Source organism: Cnephaeus nilssonii (genome assembly GCF_951640355.1).
Source record: "Cnephaeus nilssonii genome assembly, chromosome: X".
Taxonomy (NCBI): Eukaryota; Metazoa; Chordata; class Mammalia; order Chiroptera; family Vespertilionidae; genus Cnephaeus; species Cnephaeus nilssonii.
In genome coordinates, this window is record NC_137071.1 from 61,638,148 (window position 1) to 61,655,887 (window position 17,740).

Here is a 17,740-nt window from a genome sequence, read left to right on the forward strand (position 1 = left end):
ACCCATGACGAGACAACTTCCCTGACCAGGGTCTGACCCAGCTGAGTCATAAGCCCATCAGATTATTTCTTGGGATTCTGAATGGTGACTGTAGCATCCAAGAATGACCCATTTTGAAGTACATATTAACCATCCTGACACTGGATCCCAGTAGCATACCCTTGGTTTTTCCTGCCCAGATATGTGATGCTCTCTTGCTTTCTGACTCAGGTATTTTAGCTTTTCTGTGACTAGCCTTATCATTTTTTGCTAAATCAGTTAGAGTTGTTTTTTATTGCTTGCAATATAATCCAGCAGATATAACATAAAACTAAAAAATACAAAGGAAGTAGACAAAGCAGAAGCTTGCTTTAAACTTGGTCTGGCTGTGGGAGACCTGGCTTCCAGTCCTAGCTCCACTACTTGCCAGCTGTTTGACTTGGTCCATGGGCAGGTCATGGCTACACATTAGTTTACTAATCATTAAAATATTTCATAAATATTTCTTGAATGCCTTGTGTGTGTGTCAAGCAAAGACAATCATAATACGGTTTGACATAGTTTTAAAAGATATTTATGTCCCATAGGATTTTTAAAAGAATCACATGAAATGAAGTTCATGAGAACATGTTATCAGGTATAAAATATTATACCAGATGGCTTCAAATGTGAACTATACCAATATTTAAATAAGAGTTAATACCTATTCTTTTCAAATTTTTTAATAAAACTGAGGAGGGAGGATTGCTTCCAAACCCACTTTACTAGGCCAACATTACCCTGATATTAAAACCAGACAAAGACACTGCCCCCTCAAAATTGCAAGCCAATATCCCCAATAAATACAGATCCAAAAATCCTCAATAAAATATTAGCAAATAAAATTTAAAAATGCATTAAAATAATTGTATGCCATGATCAAGTGAGATTTATTCCTGGGATACAAGGAAGTTCAACATCTGCAAATCATTCATATGATGATACACCACATTAACAAGACAAATGATACAAATCATATGATCATCTCAATAGACTGAAAAATTCAACATCCATTTATAATAAATAAATCTCAAAAAACTAAATATAGAAAAAACATACCTTAATATAATAAAGACCATATATGACAAACCCACAGCTAATATCATACTTAACAGTGAAAAACTATACGTTTTACTTCTAAGATCAGGAACAAGGCAAGGATGTCCACTCTTGCCACTTCCAAACAGTATTTGAAGTTCTAGACACAGCAATTAAGCAATAAAATATTAAAAGGCATCCAAATTGGAAAGGAAGAAATAAAACAGTCATTATTTACCGATTACATGATACTATAGATACAAAACCTTAAAAACTTAACAAAAACTTTATTAGAACTAATGAATGAATTCAGTAAAGTTGCAGGTTACACAATTAATATACAGATATCAGTTGCTTTTCTATAATGAACTATCAGAAAGAGAAATTAAGAGAACAATCTCATTTACAACTAACTTCATAAAAAAGAATAAAATATCTAGGAATAAGTTTAACCAAGGAGAGAAAACACTTATAATATGAAGACTATAAGACACTAAAAAATTTAATAAAAATGTGTACAATGCTCTGATTGAAATAATTAATATTGCTAAAATGGTCATACTATCCAAAGCAATCTATAGATTCAATGCAATGACCATCAAAAAAACAATGGTATATTTAACAGAACTATAACAAAGTATTCTAAAATGTGTATGGAACCAGAAAAGACTCTAAAGAGACAAAGCAAACTTGAGAAAGAAGTACAAAGCTGGAAGTATTACACTCCCTGATTTTAAGTTATAGTAATCAAAACAATAAGGTGCTGACACTAAAACAGACACATAGATCTATGAAATAAAATAGAGAGCCCAGAAATAAACCCATTAATACATTGTCAATTAATAATGCAAAGGAGGCAAGAATATACAAAGGGGAAAAACAGTCTTTTCAATAAATGGTGCTGGGAAAACTGGACAGCTACATGCGAAAGAATGAAATCGCATCACTATCTTGCACAATGACAAAAAAATTCAAAATGGATTAACCCTTTGCACTCGCTTGCTTTTTTCTCGATTCCTTTATTCTAATGCTAACCATGTCGAGTCACACTCGACATCCGAGTGCAAAAGGTTAAAGACTTGAATGTTAAACTTGAAACTATAAACTCCTAGAAGAAAACATAGGCAGTATGTTTTTTCACATTAGACTTAGCAGTTTTTTGGGACCAGTCTCCTCAGGCAAGGGCAACAAAAGCAATAATAAACAAATAGAACTGCATTAAACTAAGAAGCTTGTGCACAGTGAAGGAAGCCCGCAACAAAACAAAAAGGCAACCTACTTAATGGGAGAAGATATTTTGAAATAATATATGTGATAAGGGGTTAATATCCAAAATATGTAAAAAACTTATAAAACTTATTATAAAAATAACCCAATTAAAAATAAGCAAAGGACTTTAATAGACATATTCCCAAAGAAGACACACAGATGGCCAACAGGTGCATAAAAAGATGCTTAACATTACTAATTATTAGGGAAATGCAAATGAAAACCAATATGAAATATCACCAAACAATAGTCAGAATGCCTATTATCAAACAGCAAAATAACAAATGTTAGCAAGGATGTAATGAAAATAGAACCCTCATTCATTGTAGATGGGAAAGTAAAATGGTGCAGCCACTATCATAAAGAGTATGGTGGGTCCTCAAAAAATTAAAAATCGTTCCTTGTATGATTCCATCCTGTGTGTCTGTTCTGTGGAACAGAAGTAGTTTATCTTTGTCTGCTTTCTCTCCAACCTATGTCTCTGCCACCACCCCTTAGAAGATTCGATGGCCATGGACATGAGCCCCCTGAGGCCCCAGAACTATCTTTTTGGTTGTGAACTAAAGGCCAACAAAGATTATCACTTTAAGGTGGATAATGATGAAAATGATCACTAGTTATCTTTAAGAACATTCAATTTAGCTCCAGCTGGTTTGACTCAATGGATAAAGCGTTGGCCTGCAGACTGAAGGGTCCTGGGTTTGAATCCAGTCAAGGACACATGCCCAGGTTACAGGTTCAATCCCCAGTGTGGGGTGTGCAGGAGGCAGCCGATCAATGATTCTCTCTCATCATTGATGTTTCTATGTCTCTCCTTCTCCCTTCCTCTCTGAAATCAATAAAACTGTTTTTTTTTTAAAAAAAGGAACAGTCAGTTTAGGGGCTGGTGCAAAAGATGAATTGCACATTGTTGAAGTAGAGGCAATGAACTATGAAGGCAGTCCAATTAAAGTAACGTTGTCAACTTTGAGAATGTTTGTACAGCCAACGGTTTCCCTTGGTGACTTTGAAATAATACCACCTGTGGTCTTAGGGTTGAAATGTGGGTCAGTGTGGTTAGTGGACATCACTTAATAGCTGGGGAAGAAGATGCAGAGTAAGAAGATAAAGAGGAGGATGATGTGAAACTCCTAAGTGTATTTGGAAAGCGTTTTACCCCTGTAAGTGGTAGTAAGTTTACACAGAAAAAAAGTAAAACTTTCTGCTGCTGAAGATGATGAGGACAACAATGATGATGATGATTTTGAGGATGAGGAAGCTGAAGAAAAAGCTCCATTAAAGAAATCTGAGCCGAAACCGGTTTGGCTCAGTGGATAGAGCGTCGGCCTGCGGACTCAAGGGTCCCGGGTTCGATTCTGGTCAAGGGCATGTACCTTGGTTGCGGGCACATCCCCAGTGGGGGGTGTGCAGGAGGCAGCTGATCGATGTTTCTCTCTCATCGATGTTTCTAACTCTCTATCCCTCTCTCTTCCTCTCTGTAAAAAATCAATAAAATATATTTAAAAAAAAGAAATCTGAGATACTCCAGCCAAATATGCAAAATCAAACCAGAATGAAAAAGACTCAAAATGATTAACACCAAGATCAAAAGGTCAAAAATCCTTAAAAAAAAATAGGAGAAAATGCATAACACACCCAAAGGACCTAGTTCTGCAGAAGACATTAAAGAAAAATTTGCAAGCAAGTATAGAAAAAGATGGTTCTCTTCCCAAATAAGAAGCCAAGCTCATCAATTATGTGAATAATTGTTTCTGGATAACTGACCAGGAGGCTATTCAAGCTCTCTGGCAGTGGAGGAAGTCTCTTTAATAGTTTAAACAGTTTGTCAACCAGTTAACTACCACGCGTCCAAAACGGAAACCATCCCCACAAGCTATGATATTTTGAATTTAACTTAAAAAATCAATTTTCAATCCTATCTAATAAAGAGGGGAAATGCTAATTGACCCTCACACCATTGCAAAGATGGCAGCACCCACAGCCAATAAGGAGGGAATATGCTAATTAACTGCCCTGCCCTCAAAGTTGGCAGCGCCCATAGCCAATAAGGAGGGAATATGCTAACTGACTGTCCTGCCCTAAAGATGGCAGCGCCCACAGCCAATAAGGAGGGAATATGCAAATTGATGCCCCACCCACAAAGATGGCAGTGCCCATAGCCACAAGATGGCAGCGCCCAGTCCCTCAGGAGTCCCCCAGTCCCCTCAGCCCCCCAGCCACCCAGGGCCGGCCCGAGGTGCAGGTAACCAGGGCCAGCCAAGGCTTGCGCTGCTAGCAGTGGCAGCAGCAGAGGTGTGATGGGGTGTCGCCTTCCCCTGATCGCCAGGTCGCCTCCCGCCCCTGAGGGTTCCTGGACTGTGAGAGAGGTCAAGCTGGACTGAGTGACCCCCCTCCAGTGCATGAATTTTCATGCACCAGGCCTCTAGTTAATATTATAAAAATAAATATATTACTCACCATTCAGGTGTTCTTGAATATTTTCAGCTAACAATTCTCACAAAAAAATTATTTTATTTATTATTATTATTTTTTTCTTTATTGATTAAGGTATTACATATGTGTCCTTATCCCCCCATTGCCCCCACCAATCCCCCACTCATGCCCTCACCCCCCTAGTGTCTGTGTCCAGGGCTGCCACTTAGGGCTGCCATTTTTTTTATAGATGCGTGTGGAGTATGGGGAAGGTATGCCACTTGTGTCTACAGACGCTTATGGGTTAAAATTTTCCATCTTATTTCATTTCTGTAACAGTTGATAACTGGCTGTCCTTCTTATAATGCAGAGTGAGAACTTCCCTACCGTGTCTGATAAATGCTCAGGTTCCACGGCCAAGAATGTGTTGCCCAAAATGACTGTTTAGTTTTTAAAGATGGAACACCACCCTTTGCTTGGCTTTAAGTATGTATGGAATGTTATGATAGGACATAGTAGTAGTGGTGGTCAGACAAATGGCAATGTTGGGGAGACAAAAAATATACATGTGAAAATAAACTCAGCATTTTAATAAAGTTGCACTGTTTCTCTTTTTATTAAAAAATTAAAAATAGACCTACCATACAATCCAGCAATTCCATTTCTAAACACTAATTTAAAAACATATATGTATCCCTATGTTTATTGCAAAATCCTATATGATAAAAAGCTAATATGCAAATCAACTGAACAGCAGAATGACTGGTCGCTATGACATGCACTGACCACCAGGGGACAGATGCTCAACACAGGAGCTGCCCCCTGGTGGTCAATGTGCTCCCACAGGGGGAGTGCCGGTCAGCTAGAAGGTGGGCTCACTGCTGGCGAGTGCAATGGACTACGAGAGGGCTCCCGGACTGCAAGAGGGCACAGGCCCGGCTGAGGCACCTACTCCCCCTAAGTGTATGAATTTTGTGCACCGGGCCTCTAGTTATTTATAATAGCCAAGATATGGAAGCAACCTAAGTATCTATCAATAGATGAATATATAAAGAAAATGTATATGTACATATATATATACATATATATATATATATATATATATATATATATATATATCCTATCTAATAAAACAGTAATATGCAAATTGACCGCACCTTCGCTACACCCATAAGCCACGCCCACCAGCCAATCAGGAGCAAATATACACCTTAAACCAGCAAAGGTGGCGGGGGAAAGGGCAGCACCCATGCCAGTGAGATCCAAGCCATGATGGTGGACTGGGGCAGGCGGTTAGCGCCGGCAGCCGGCTGACCAGGTCCGCCATCACCGATCATGGTCCAGGGCAGTTGGCATGGGTTAGCGCCTGCAGCCGCCTGACCAGGTCCCGGATAAGGGCTTCGAGTCAGCCGCCGCTGGCAGCGGCTGACTCGAAGCTCCTATCAGGGATCATGGACCAGGGCAGGCAGCGTGGGTTAAAGCCTGCAGCCGCCTGACCAGGTCCGCGATCACTGATCTCGGAGCAGGGCAGGCGGCGTGGGTTAAGGCCCGCAGCCGCCTGCCCAGGTCCGCCATAACCCATCTCGGAGCAGGGCAGGCGGCGTGGGTTAACGCCCGCAGCCGCCAGCCCAGGTCCACGATCACGGATCACGGAGCAGGGCAGGCGGCGTGGGTTAACGCCCGCAGCCGGCTGCCCAGGTCCACGATCAGGGATCACGGACCAGGGAAGGCGGCATGGGTTAGCGCCCGTAGCTGCCTGCCCAGGTCCGCCATCACCGACCTCGGAGCAGGGCAGGCGGCGTGGGTTAATGCCTGCAGCCGGCTGCCCAGGTCCACGATCACAGATCACGGACCAGGGCAGCTGCCTGCCCAGGTCCATCACCGATCGCGGACCAGGGCAGGTGGCGTGGGTTAACGCCCGCAGCCGGCTGCCCAGATCTGCCATCACCGATCATGGACCAGGGCAGGCAGTGTGGGTTAAGGCCTGCAGCCGGCTGCCCAGATCCGCCATCACCGATCATGGACCAGGGCAGGCGGTGTGGGTTAAGGCCTGCAGCCACCTGCCCAGGTCCACGATCAGGGATCACGGACCAGGGAAGGCGGCATGGGTTAGCGCCCGTAGCTGCCTGCCCAGGTCCGCCATCACCGATCTCGGAGCAGGGCAGGCGGCGTGGGTTAGCGCCCATAGCCGCCTGACCAGGTCCCGGATAAGGGCTTCGAGTCAGCCATCGCCAGTGGCAGCTGACTCAAAGCCCCTATCAGGGATCATGGACCAGGGCAGGCGGCGTGGGTTAACGCCCGCAGCCGGCTGCCCAGGTCCACGATCACCGATCACGGAGCAGGGCAGGCGGCGTGGGTTAACGCCCGCAGCCGGCTGCCCAGGTCCACGATCACAGATCACGGACCAGGGCAGCTGCCTGCCCAGGTCCATCACCGATCGCGGACCAGGGCAGGTGGCGTGGGTTAAGGCCTGCAGCCGGCTGCCCAGGTCCGCGATCACTGATCTCAGAGCTGGGCAGGTGGTGTGGGTTAACGCCGGCAGCCACCTGACCAGGTCCGGGATAAGGACTTCGAGTCAGCCCCCGCCAGCAGCAGCTGACTCAAAGCCCCTATCAGGGATCATGGACCAGGGCAGGCATCGTGGGTTAATGCCTGCAGCAGGCTGCCCAGGTCCACGATCACGGATCATGGACCATGGCAGGCGGCATGGGTTAGCACCCGCAGCCGCCTGCCCAGGTCCCGGATCACGGATCCAGGTGGCGTGGGTTAGCACCCACAGCTGCCTGACCAGGTCCCTGATAGGGACTTGGAGTCTAGCATAACGAAAAGAATAGTCAGCAAAAGCAGGAGACAAGGTTTCATAAGTTCTCCCCCAGGTCACCACTGTTCTCTTATACATTTTAATTATCCCAGACTTTGCATGATGGGATTTGATTTGAATTATGCCTGATAGAGATTACATGACATGAATTGTAGGCTCATTCTTTCTTTTTGCGGTTGCCTGACTGAGAAAGGCCTTGGAATGAGAGAAGGCACTTTTATTTTCCTTTTTCATTCTTTGGAGGCTGAGGAATTACAGTTATATGAAGAACTTAGTGAGAGAATGAAAGTCTCATGCTGTATTATTCTGTAAGTTTTATCATGTGGACTATCAAAAACTTGGTGGGATTCTTTTCAAGAGGTGTTACAAAAATTATGTTGAAATTAACATTCAAGAGTAAAAGGAGAGAAGTGAATGGTGGGTAAAGGAAAGAACTTTGTCCTAGAAACCAAATAGAAGCCACATAAACCTTCAGATTCTTACTCATTGTGCTTTGGAGGTATTAAAGGATAATTTTTTAAAAAGTTAAAATCATGACTTATAATCTGTATAGATAAAAGGCTAAGTGACCGACATTTGTCCATCCGTCCCACCAACCGGTACATATGACGCACTGGAAATATAAAAATAAACTTTGACTCGCACACGTGCCATACATATAAAGCTCTCGCTGGCACTAATTTGAATGTTGCATTTGGTGGGAAAGTTCTTTTCAGAGGGGATTTTTGTGTTGCCATGCTATACGATTGGCCATAGTACAAATAAGTTTTAAAGTACTGCAGTGTTTGGGGATGTTTCAGACAGTTGTCTCTTAAAACAAATATGAGATCAGAGGATTCTGCTTATAGTGAATGGTTAGTAAAACTTGGAGGTGGCAAACTTGATAGCAGTTTTCATTTAGGAATGGATATTATTGAAATTCCCCATGAAATGATTTTTAATGGATCTATTATTAAAGCCACCTTTGGAAATAGTATATCTATAGATAATATTAAAAAAATATATAAACATGCCATTCTTTGTTCAAAAAATGAGCACGTTCAAAAATTAAATGAAGAAATTTTGGATATACTTGATAGAGATTTTCACGCCTATTTGAGTGATGATTCCACTCAACAGATGATGCTGAAAAGGAAAATTTTCCCATCAAATTTCTTAATAGTATTACTCCTTCTGGAATGCCGTGTCATAAATTAAAATTGAAAGTGGGTGCAATCATCATGCTATTGAGAAATCTTAATAGTAAATGGGGTCTTTGTAATGGTACCAGATTTATTATCAAAAGATTGCGACCTAACATTATCAAAGCTGAAATATTAACAGGATCTGCAGAGGGAGAGATTGTTCTGATTCCAAGAATTGATTTGTCCCCATCTGACACTGGCCACCCATTTAAATTAATTCGAAGATATTTTCCTGTTATGCCAGCATTTGTGATGACTATTAATAAATCACAAGGACAAACTCTAGACAGAGTAGGAATATTCCTACCTGAACCCATTTTTGGCATTGGTCAGTTATATGTTGCTTTCTCTCTCTCATTTTTTTAAAAGTATTTTAAAAAAATATTTTATTGATTTTTTTTTACAGAGAAGAAGGGAGAGGGATAGATAGTTAGGAACATCGATGAGAGAGAAATATCGATCAGCTGCCTCCTGCACACCTCCTACGGGGGATGTGCCTGCAATCAAGGTACATGCCCTTGACCGGAATCGAATCTGGAATCTTTCAGTCCACAGGTCAACTCTCTATCCACTGAGCCAAACCAGTTATGGCTGTTGCTTTCTCTTGAGTTCAAAGAGCATGTTACGTTAAAGTTAAAGTTATAAATACTTTATCTCAAGGGAAATTAGTCAAGCACTCTGAAAGTGTTTTTACTCTTAATGTGGTATACAGGGAGATATTAGAATAAGTTTAATCACTTTATCAATCATTATTTGCATCAATGTTATTTTTATATTACGAGTTTGTTATTGTTATATCAGTTTGTTATTGTTATATCATTTTGTTATTGTTTACTTATTAATAAATTTATGTATTATTTTCATATACATTGTACTCATTTCCTTTTATCTCTCACACTTTTATTATAGAGAAAGGGCAAATAGCAATATTAAAATATTTCATCTAATTAATACCCTTTCAATGTGCATGAATTTCGTGCACCGGGCCACTAGTGTGTATATATATATATATATATATATATACACACTAGTGACCCGGTGCACGAAATTCGTGCATGGAGGGGGGTTGTCCCTCAGCCCAGCCTGTACCCTCTCCAATCTGGGACCCCACGAGGGTCACTCCTAACTGCCCTCTCCTTCAGGGTTGATCTCCTCCAACTGCCCTCCCTTGCAGGCCTGGTCCTTCTCAACTGCCCTCCCTTGCAGGCTGGGTGCCTCCCAACTGCCCTCTCCTGCTGGCCATCTGTGGTGGCCATCTTGTGTCCACATTGGGGCAGGATCTTTGACCACATGGGGGCAGCTATATTGTGTGTTGCAGTGATGATCAATCTGCATATTACTCTTTTATTAGATAGGATAGAGGCCTGGTACAGGGGTGGGGGCCAGGTGGTTTGCCCTGAAGGGCGTCCCGGATCAGGTGGGGGTTCCCTTGGGGTGTGGGGTGGCCTGAGCAAGGGGCCTGTGGTGGTTTGCAGGCCAGCCATGCCCCCTGGCAACCCAAGCAGAGGCCCTGGTATCTGCAATTTATTTTCCTTCTACAATTGAAACTTTGTAGCCTGGAGCGGAGCCAAGCCTGGGGCTCCCTCCGAGGCCGGCAGCCATTTGTGTTGGGGTTATAATTGAAACTTTGTTGCCCTAAGCGGGAAGCCCAGCCAGGGTGTGCGGAAAGCTTTGCTTCCCCTGTTGCCGGTGGCAACCCTGGCCTGCTCTCTCAAGCTCCATTCTGCCGCCATTTGTTTGAATTTGTTTACCTTCTATAATTGAAACTTTGTAGCTTGAGTGGAGGCTTAGTCCTGGCAAGGGCAGGCAGAAAGCTTGGCTTCCTCTGTTACCTAGGAAACCTTGCTCTCTGTGGCTGTAGCCATCTTGGTTTGGGTTAGTTTGCATACTCGCTCTGATTGGATGGTGGGCGCGGCTTGTGGACATGGCTTGTGGGTGTGTCAGAGGTATGGTCAATTTGCATATTTGTCTATTATTAGATAGGATGTGTGTATATATGTATCCTCCTATCTAATAAAAGAGTAATATGCAAATTGACCATCACTCCAACACACAAGATGGCTGCCCCCATGTGGTCAAAGATCCTGCCCCCATGTGGACACAAGATGGCCACCACAAGATGGCCAGCAGGGGAGGGCAGTTGGGAGAGACCAGGCCTGCAAGGGAGGGCAGTTGTGGGCAATCAGGCCAGCAGGGGAGGGCAGTTGGGAGGGACCAGGCCTGCAAGGGAGGGCAGTTGGGGGTGATCAAGCCTGCAGGGGAGGGCAGTTATGGGTGACCAGGCCAGCAGTGGAGGGAAGTTGGGGGCAACTGGGCCTGCAGGGAAGGGCAATTGGGGGGACCCAAGCCTGCAGGGAGAGCAGTTGTAGGGGGACCAGGCCTGCAGGGGAGGGCAGTTAGGGGTGACCAGGCCAACAGGGGAGGGAAGTTAGGGGCAATCAGGCTGGCAGGGGAGCAGTTAGGCATCAATTAGGCTGACAGGGGAGTGGTTAGGGGGTTATCAGGCTGGCAGGCAGAAGCGGTTAGGGGCAATCAGGAAGGCAGGCAGGCAAGCAGTCGGGAGCCAGCAGTCCTGGATTGTGAGAGTGATGTCTGACTGCCCGTTTTAGGCCTGATCCTATCGGGATCGGGCCTAAACGGGCAGTCAGACATCCCTCGAGGGGTCCCAGATTGGAGAGGGTGCAGGCTGGGCTGAGGGACACACGCCCCCCCTCCCCCGTGCACGAATTTCATGCACTGGGTCTCTAGTATGTGTGTGTGTGTGTGTGTGTGTATATATATATATATATATATATATATATATATATATATATATATGATAAGATATTACTTTGCTATAAGAAGAATGAAATCTTGCCATTTGTGACAATGTGTATTAACCTAGATGGTATTATGCTAGGTGAAATAAGTCAGAGAAAAACAGATACTGAATAATTTCACTTATATTTGGAATTTAAAAAACAACATAAATGAAAACAAAACAAAACAGACTCATAGATGCAGGAAACAAACTGGTAGAAACCTGTTTTATAGTAAAGAATTTGGTCTTTGTACTGATTCCTGGAAGGGAACACTAAACTTTGGAATTTTCTGAGTGACAGGAAGTCTTTGTTATTTATATTGAGTCCTACAGTCCACATTTGTATCTACACTAATGAGGTCACTCATTCTGGCCTTATATATAGTTTCAGACTGGGAGCTGGCCATGCTGGAAATTAGAAGATTGAGTCTTTGAACCATGTGATATCATCCTGATCTCTTAAACTTCAGTAAGAAAAGAGAGGATAAAAATTGAGCTCATTCACATGGCAAATGATTCAAGCAATTACGTCTATGTAACAAAACGCCAATGAAAACTTTCGACACCTGAAGTTTGGGAAAACTCCCTAATCGGTGATATATATCAATGTTCGAGGAGGGTGATGCATTCTGAGGACACAGAAGCTTTATTTTGTGACCTTTCCAGACCTTACCTTATGTGTCTCTTAATTTCACTGGTCCTAATTTGTATTCTTTGTAAGACTGCAATAGCAATTACCAGGTGTACCCGTTAATAATGTGGATTTTTTTCAATAGATAGAGTTACACACACACACACACACACACACACACACACACATATATTGCGATTTGATATGTGTGCTATTTTGTTGTATTGACAGCAAGCTTCAAAACTTCATGTGTCATTTGCTGAAGGTGTTAACATCATAAATAATTTTTATACTTAAAAATGTCGAATTTTGTGCCAAAAAAAGGAGCATTTGGGGGAAGTTTTAATTCATTACTTAATTTTGAAGAAAAGTGCTGCTGAATGTTATTGTATAATTCGGGAAGCTTATGGTGAACATGCTCCATCTCAAGATACTTGTGAACACTGGTTTAAATGCTTTAAAAGTGATGATTTCGATGTGAAAGACAAAGAAGATCCAGGTCAACCGAAAAAGTTTGAAGACCAACAATTACAAGTATTATTGGATGAAGATGTGTGTCAAGCTCAAAAACAACTTTCAGAAATATTAAACGTTGCTCAGCAAACAATTTCTGATTTTTTACAAGCAATGGGTAAGATTTTAAAGGAAGGAAAATGGGTGCCACATCAACTGAATGAAAGACAAATGGAAAACCGAAAAGTCATCAGTAAAATGTTGCTTCAATGGCACGAAAGAAAGTCTTTTTTGTATCGAATTGTGACTGGCGATGAAAAGTGAATTTATTTTGAGAATCCTAAATGCACAAAATCATGGGTTGATCCAGGTCAACCATCAACATTGACTGCAAGGCCAAATCGCTTTGGAAAGAGAACAATGCTCTGCGTTTGGTGGGATCAGGAAGGTGTGGTGTATTATGAGCTTCTAAAATCAGGTGAAACCATTAATACTGATCGCTACCGACAACAAATAATCAAATAGAGCCACACTTTGATTGTGAAACAAACAGAATGTGCCAGAAGACACGGCAAAGTAATTTTGCTTCATGATGATGCACCATTACACATTTCAAAACCAGCTAAAGACACGTTAAAAGATCTTGCCTGGGAAGTATTAACCCACCCGCTGTATTCACCAGACCTTGCTCCTTCAGATTACCACTTGTTCTGATCGATGACACACGCACTTTTTGAGCAGCACTTCAAAACGTACAAAGAAGTGGAAAATTGGGTCTCTGAATGGTTTGCCTCAAAACAAGAAAAGTTCTATTGGGATGGTATCCAAAAATTACCTGAAAGATGGGGGAAATGTGTAGCTAGCGATGGACATTACTTTGAATAAAGCACTTTAGATGTTTCTATTGAAATTATCATATTTTCTTTTATTATAAAGTCTGCATTATTAACCGGTACACCTGGTAGAGTGCTTTCCTAAGTTCTGTGATTCAGTCTATCAAATTATCAAATCAACCAACAAAATAGAAACAGACTCATAGATACAGAGAACAGACAGACAGCCGTCAGAGGGGAGGGGTTTGGGGGCTGGGTGAAAAGGTGAAGAGATTAAGCAGCACAAATGAGTAGTTACTGAATAGCCACAGAGATGTAGATTACAGCATAGGAATATAGTCAATTATATCGAGATAAATATGTATGGGGCCAGATGGGTTCTTGAAGGAGCAGGAGGGCCACTCTGTAAAGTCCGTGACTTTTTAAAATCTAGCTACTTTGCTGTACATATGAAACTAACACTGTAATTGAAACAAACACAAAAAATAGTACAAATAAATAAATTATCCACTCTCTTGTAAAACAAAACAAAACAAAACAAAACAAACAAAACAATCCTACAGGGTAGTGGGAATCCTCACATTTGTAGCCAGTTTGGCAGAAGTTTAGGAACCTGGAAACCCTGGAGCTTGTGGCTGGTGTCTGAAGTGAGAGTCTGTGGAGGGATGTGTCTTTTTTTTTTTTTTCAATTTTTTTATTAAGGTATTATATGTGTACATATCTTACCATTGCCCCCCCACCCCACTCCCATATATGCCCTCACTCCCCAGAGTTTTGCATCCATTGGTTATGCTTATATGCATGCATACAAGTCCTTTGATTGATCTCTTATCTCCCCCACCTCTCCCTAACCTTCCCCCTGTAATTTGACAGTCTGTTTGATGCTTTACTGTCTCTGTATCTATCTTTTTGTTCAAGTTTATAATGTTCTTTATTATCCATAAATGAGTGAGATCATGTGGTATTTTTCTTTCATTGACTGACTTATTTCACTTAACATAATGTTCTCCAATTCCATCCAGGTTGCTGCAAATGATGAGAATTCCTTCTTTTTTATGGCAGCATAGTATTCCATTGTGTAGATGTACCACAGTTTTCTGATCCAGTCATCTGCTGATGGGCACCTAGGCTGTTTCCAAATCTTAGCTATGGTGAATTGTGCTGCTATGAACATAGGGGTGCATATATCCTTTCTGATTGGTGTTTCTAGTTTCTTCGGATATATTCCCAGGAGTGGGATTACTGGGTCAAATGGGAGTTCCATTTTCAGTTTTTTGAGGAAACTCCATACTGTTCTCCACAGTGGCTGCACCAGTCTGCATTCCCACCAGCAGTGCACGAGGGTTCCTTTTTCTCCACATCCTTGCCAACACTTGTCATTTGTTGATTTGTTGATGATAGCCATTCTGACAGGTGTGAGATGGTACCGCATTGTTGTTTTGATTTGCATCTCTCGGATAATTAGTGACATTGAGCATGTTTTCATGTGTCTCTTGGCCTTCCTTCTGTCTTCTTTTGAAAAGATTCTATTTAGGTCTGTTGCCCATTTTTTTATTGGATCATTTATCTTCCTTTTATTAAGTTGTATAAGCTGCCTGTAGATGTTGGAGATTAAACCTTTATCAGTGATGCCATTTGCAAATATGTTCTCCCATGCAGTGGGCCTTCTTGTTGTTTTGTTGATGGTTTCTTTTGCTGTGAAAAAGCTTTTTATTTTTATGTAGTCCCATTTGTTAATTTTCTCTTTAGCTTCCATTGCCCTAGGGGCAGTGTCAGTGAAGAAGTTCTTTTGGCATATGTCTGAGATTTTGCTGCCTGTGGATTGCTCTAGTATTTTTATGGTTTCCCGTCTTATGTTTAAGTCCTGTATCCATTTTGAGTTTATTTTTGTGTATGGCGTAAGTTGGTGATCAAGCTTCAATTTTTTGCATGTATCTGTCCAATTTTCCCAACACCATTTATTGAAGAGACTGTCTTTATTCCATTGTATGTTCATGCCTCCTTTGTCAAATATTAATTGAGCATAGTGGTTTGGGTCAATATCTGGATTCTCTATTCTGTTCCATTGATCTATATGTCTGTTCTTGTGCCAGTACCAGGCTGTTTTGAGAACAGTGGCTTTGTAATACAGCTTGAAATCTGGTATTGAGATCCCTCCTACTTTATTCTTCTTTCTCAGGATTGCTGCGGCTATTCGGGGTCTTTTTTTATTCCAGATGAATTTTTGGAGAGTTCTTTCTAGGTCTGTGAAATATGCTGTTGGTATTTTGATGGGGAGTGCATTGAATCTGTAGATAGCTTTGGGTAGTATGGACATTTTAATGATGTTGATTCTACCAATCCATGAACATGGTATGTTCTTCCATCTGTTTACGTATTCCTCTATCTCTTTTTTCAGTGTCCTGTAGTTTTCCGTGTATAGGTCTTTTACCTCCTTAGTTAAGTTTATTCCTAGGTATCTTAATTTTTTTGGTGCGATGGTAAATGGGATGTGTCTTTAACCTGTGAAATTTGACCTAATTCTAGATAGTGTCAGAATTACATTTGAAAACCTGTAATCAATGAGCACACATAAAAAGTGCTCTAGAGAAAGATATCAACTGAACAGTAACTAAAGCACTAGCCAATAAGGACAGACAGAGAAAATTAAAGAGCCTAGAGTTGAAATAGTTACCCCCGTATTTGAATATAAATAAGCATAAGAATTAGTCCCTTGGTGAGCTTATCCACAGTTTAATGATTATTTCCTTATAAAACACCTGTTGTTTAACAGAATCTTGTCTATATATTAATTTGTTGAGTGACCAATGGTAATGAAACCAGTTTCTTAGATCTGATAACAAAATAGTTATCTCTCAACAAAGTAAAATAAATGGCATAAACAATGATCGACTCTGAAATAAAGGAATTGAATGACAATAAAATGACTAATAAATTTTGTGCAAGGGAAAATCTCCATTGTATTTGTCAGTTTTATTTAGACTAGCTGTGAAATTATATACCAGTAGAAGAATATAAGAGAACAAGATTTGGACATCTAAATTCACCTTCATCTAGAGCTTACTATTTGATTAATTCATCTGTTGAACCAGTGACATATTTTGAAAGCCTCAAGGTATCAAAACTAAGAACCAGATATTTTGAATATGGAATATAAAAGTGTAGAGTAGTATTCTGTAAGTACTAGAGAAAAAGGGATTTTATCTCAGGATAATGAATAATTACTATTATTAGTATGCTAATAATATACAAATATAGTGAGCCATATACATAATAATTTATTGGGCTTTTCTAAAATGCATCATCTGTAACAACAATTTTTTATTTCCATGTATGATAGTTTTTCTATGAAACCCTACCAGAAAAGAATATAAAATAGCATAATAAACAGATCTATCATGCATACTCAATTTCTTCCAAAGCATCTCTTCAAAAGGTTTTGTTATTCTGAGGAGTTGTTCCAGTACTGGAAAACAATTTATATGTATGTATTTGTAATCAACAATTTTTACATGTATAATGGGTGATTCTTTTTTTATCAGTTTTGGCCTCATTATGAATTAAAGTAATTTCTTTTGATTTAAGTTGTGGGATGCATAAAATAAAAATATTTTAACACACAAAATGACACTAATACAGAAATTCAAAGTAAGTATATTTTATATTTTCACCTAATACTCACAGATATATTGCTTTATTTGGATTGCACTTTACTACATGATAATGGAGAGTAAAATGACAAGTCTATGTAATGTTTGACAGTTTTCATTGGGTTCAAAATTGTAATACAATTGATCCCTCCTTTGGACCATTTATGAATAATATTATCTTCTGTAGATTAGAGATTTGGACAGCATATTAAATATTCAAAAGTAAGTAGGTTGAAAAGCTTTAATTTAAAACAACACAATTAAACAGTATTAATTTAGGAAAGTAAACTGAGAAGGCAGATACTTTTGAGAATATTCATATGAAAGAGTACTTGTAATTTTAACATCTAACCAATAGGTGACACCAGAGGGTAAGAATGGCAAACTTTGTTTTAAAGCATGGAAACTGGGCAGTTGTTTTATTGTACACTAGTTATTAAATGATACATAATACCTGCTGATAGTTGAGCATAAGAGTGGAAATAAAGAAACTCTGTAAGAAGTATTATATATGTATTTTATCTTAAAACTAGGATTATTTTTGCAGCACAAACTGAACTAATAGAAAGAAGCAGAAGCAAGGATTCAGAATAAGCTGAAAAAATCTGGTTATAAAAAAAAGTTGTCTTTC

The 17,740-nt window shown here is 40.7% G+C and overlaps 1 pseudogene across 1 annotated transcript; it reads left to right on the forward strand.

Moving 5' to 3' along the window:
- Positions 1-3,249: 3,249 nt before the first annotated feature.
- On the forward strand, positions 3,250-5,185 carry LOC307095314 (nucleophosmin-like; annotated as a pseudogene). The gene is made up of 2 exons: positions 3,250-3,624; positions 5,108-5,185. The product of its transcript is annotated as a nucleophosmin-like (transcript).
- The last annotated feature ends 12,555 nt before the right edge of the window (positions 5,186-17,740 follow it).